The 4,322-nt window shown below is 39.4% G+C and overlaps 1 pseudogene; it reads left to right on the forward strand.

Annotated features, from left to right (window-relative positions):
• Positions 1-3,700: 3,700 nt before the first annotated feature.
• LOC138164028 (rho GDP-dissociation inhibitor 1 pseudogene) lies at positions 3,701-4,322 on the forward strand (annotated as a pseudogene).

Below are 4,322 nucleotides of genomic sequence, written 5' to 3' on the forward strand. Positions count from 1 at the left end.
ATATTCAAATAATGAGGCCTTTATAAGAAAACACTTGGTTTAAAATTTTTCGCATTTTCATGATTTCCTTCTAATTTTAACTGCATTATTTTTGTTTATGCAAAATGGTTTTTTTTGATCAAATGCTTTATTACCTCCTAGTTTAAGTCATTCATTTCTGCAAGATATGGAGTTGCAAATTTTCCACCCACTTTTCCCCCTGCCCACCACTCCAAAATAACAAACACACTGGATATCCCCTCCTCCAATCTGCTTTCAACCATATCTTCTACCATACCCCTCCAACTTTGCTGTAGGGCACAGTGGATCTCTGTGCCCCAGTGCCTGTACATTTCATTTACCAGTGACATGAAAAATAATATTTATAATAGTGTGTGTATATATATATATATATATATATTAAACTTGATTTTAAAGCTTTGAAATGCAGATTCATACATTTCCTTCCTTTTCCCACCTTACTGGGAAGATAAGCAATTCACTGTAGATTGTACATATGCAGCTATGCAAATCATTTCTATAGTGGATATATTGTAAAAGAATGATATTTCCCTCCTTCCTCTCCCACCTCCCACTTGTTCTATTCTCTACTTCTATCCTGTCCCTTTTCAAAAGGGAGTTCTTCCAACTTCCCTCCCACCCAGCCTGCCCTCCCTTCCATCATCCCCCCTTTAATCCCCTCCCCCCCACTCTCCTATAGAGTGAGATACCCTATTTAGTGTAGATGTCATTTCCTCCCTAATACAAATTCAATGAGAATAAGGTTGACCCATTCCCTTTTGCCTTCCTGTTCTTCCCCTCCATTCGCACCATTTTCCCTTGCCTCTTCTATATGAGATAGTTTAACCTATTCTATCTCTCCCCATCTCCTCTCATTATATTCCTCTCTCACCTCTTAATTGCACCTTTTAACTACCATACATTCTTATTCAATTGGTCCTGTGCCCTCTATATATGTTTCCCTGTACACATATTTAAACACATTTACATATGTATTCATATGCCCATATACCCTCCTATGTAGACATATATGATATATAGGTACATATACATACATTCACACCCATAAACACACACATTTCTATTCCCTTCAACTATTCTCAGGTTGAGAAAAGTTTCATAAGTTACAATTATCGTTTTTTCATGTAGGGATGTAAATTGTTCAACTTTAATTAGTTCCTTATGATTTCTTTTCCCTGTTTACCTTTCCATGCTTCTCTTACTTATTGTATCTGAATGTCAAATTTAATCCTCTTCTCTTTTTATCATATTAGTTAAAAGTTTATCAAATTTATCATAAATTGTATTTACTTATCATTTTTTCAAATAATTATTTGTTGTTACTAAAATTTGTTTTTTTGATGCACTTATTATTTAGGATTTCCTTTATTATCTCCATTTGGGTCTTTAGTTAGTGTTTGTGTTTCCTGAAATGATTATTATTTTTATTCCTTCATGGTGTGAAAAGGTTGTGTCTATTCTTTATAGTTTTTTTTATATTTATTTGTAAATATTTCTGTGCCCCAACATGGGATCAATTTTTTAAAAGTACTTAAGGGGGGAAGAGTCAAGATGGAGGAGTGGAAACACGACTTCTGCTTGGCTTCCCCTCCCACATCCTCCAAATCATGTGAAAAATGACTCCAAACAAATTTTGGAGTTAGAAAAGCGACAAAACTACAGAGAGAAAATAATTTCCCACTGAAGACAGCCCAGCAATATGGCAGGAAGGGGCCAGCACAGCGTTTGGGAGCCCAACCCCAAGGGAATCTGAGATTTTGGCCCTAGGGTAACACAGCGAATTCCCCAAGGGAATTCAGATCACCAGCAGCTGTGGCAGTTTCCAGAATTATCAACCCATACATGCTCAGGACAAAGTGACAGGTCAGTTCAGTGTGGTCTTTGGGATCCTAGAGTTTGGGAGTGCGGTCAGGCCTTTACCCCCTGGAGGGAACAGCATCTGATGTGAGCCGACCATGCAGCCATCACAATGGGGCAGCTTCAGAGCTCCTGGCCTGCAGATTGTAGGGGGACCAAGCCACCAGTCTGAGGGGTAATCACTCTTGCTTCTATCTGCTTGGATCTGGATTGCGGTCTAGGGTAGAGGTCCTTGGGTGCATGACCAGTTTTCCAGATCTTCTGGAGCCTTCAGAGAGGGCACCCAACTCCAGCAGCTGTGAAAACCCCAGTGATTGGAACAAAGCTCCCCTTTCTGTTAGCAGACTTTTACTGTGGCACACAGCTCAAAAGTTAAGTAATTGTGTGGTGACATGAAAAACAAAGGAAGCAAAGCAAGTAGAGCTATCTGATATTAGACTCCTATTTTGGGGATAATAAGGATCAAAGCATGGAACAGGATGGAGACAGCTAAGTCATAACTCCTGTACCAAAAGCTTCCAAGAAAAATATGAGCTGGTTACACACCATACAGAATCTTAAAAAGAATTTGGGAAACCAAATAAGAGAAGTGGAGGCAAAATTGGGAATAGAAATGAGAACGATGCAAGAAAATTATGAAATGAGAGTCAACAACCTGATTGAAGAAAATACACCTTAAAAAATAGACTAACTCAAATGGCAAAAGAGGGTCAAAAAGGAAATGAGGAAAAGAATGCCTTAAAAAGCCATATTTGCCAGATGGAAAAAAGAATAACAAAAGCTCATTGAAGAGAATCATTCCTTCAGAATTAGATTGGAGCCAATGGAATGTAGTGACTTTATGAGAAATCGAGATACTATTAAACAGTTCCAAACAAATGAAAAAAATAGAAGGCAATGTGTAATAACTCATTGGAAAAACCACTGACCTGGAAAATAGATATGGGAGGGAGGGAAGGACATACACACTAAATAAGGTATCGCACCCTGCAGGAGAGTAAGGGGGAAGGGGATGAGAGGGGGTATGATGTAATAGAGGGCAGGCTAGGGAGAGGGAAGTTGGAAGCACTCACTTTTGAAAAGGGCCAGGATCAAAGTAGAGAATACTACAAGTGGGGGGTGGGATTGGTCGGAGGAAAATATAATTAGTCTTTCACTATACTCCACTATGGAAATGTTTTGCATAGCTACATGTGTACTACCTGTATTATATTGCCTCTTCCCTGTAAGGGTGGGTGATGAGGGAGGAAGGGAAAGAATCAGGAATTCGAAGTTTTAAAATCAAATGTTTAAACATATATATGTATATATAATTGTTTTTTCCATGCAACTGGGAAATAAGATATATAGGCACTGGGGTATAGAGTTCCATCTTGCCCTACTGGGAAGTTGGAGGGGGCAGGGGGGGAAGATATAGGAGAGAGCAGATTGGGGGAAGGGGTATACAGTGGAATCACTGTGTTGTGGTGTTGGATAAGGGAAAAATGAGGAGAAAATTTGTCCCTCAAAATCTTGTGCAAATGAATGGTGTAAACTAAAAGTAAACATAAAATTTAATTTAAAAAAATAACCACAAAAAATAAAATAAAAATAATAAATGTTTACACAATTGCATTTGTTAAAAAAAAATTAACTTTTTTTAAAATTTTCCATTCCAGATTCTCTCCCATCCTCCCATCCCTTCCTCATCCCTTGAGAAGGCAAGGAATATGTTTTGTATTATACACATAAAATCTTGTTAAACATAATTCTCATATAGCATGGGAGGGAGTGCAAGCGGCAGAGGATGCAAGGAATCCCGTCATTTTTAAAGTCCAGTCAGGTGATCAGCATGGCAGAAAAAGAACCTAACGCAGATCTGCTGGCTCACATTGCAGCCTAGAATGAGGAGAATGCACAGTCTGACAAATATAATACCCCAGTATAGAAGAGCATCCAGGAGAGCCAGGAGCAGGACAAGGATGATGAGAAGCTTTGGAAGTAAGAAGAGGCCCCGTTGGGCAGTGTGATTGTATCTCCTATTCCCAATTCTCCTAATGTCATTGTGACATTCTTGGCCTTGGTGTGCAACACTGTGCCTGGTCCCTTGGAGTTAGATCTGACTGGTGACCTAGAGATCTCCAAAAAGCAGTTCTTCAAGTAGAAGGAGTGTGTGGAGAACCAGATAAAAGTCTCCTTCCAGGTGAAAACTGAGATTGCATCAGGCATGAAGTGCAGCCAGCACAATTACAGAAAACATGTCAAGATTGACAAAACTGACTACATGGTGGGGAGCTATGGGTCTCGAGCAGAAGAATGAGTTCCTGACACTTATGGAGGAGGTTCCTAGGGGCATTCTGGCTCATGGAATTTATAACATCAAGTCATGCTTCACAGATGATGACAAGCCAAATCATCTCTCCTGGGAGTAGAATGTCACCATTCAAAAGGAGTGGAAGGACTGA

Source organism: Petaurus breviceps, unplaced genomic scaffold (genome assembly GCF_028583685.1).
Source record: "Petaurus breviceps papuanus isolate PSGF00001 unplaced genomic scaffold, PetGlider_PUasm1.0 189, whole genome shotgun sequence".
NCBI lineage: Eukaryota > Metazoa > Chordata > Mammalia > Diprotodontia > Petauridae > Petaurus > Petaurus breviceps.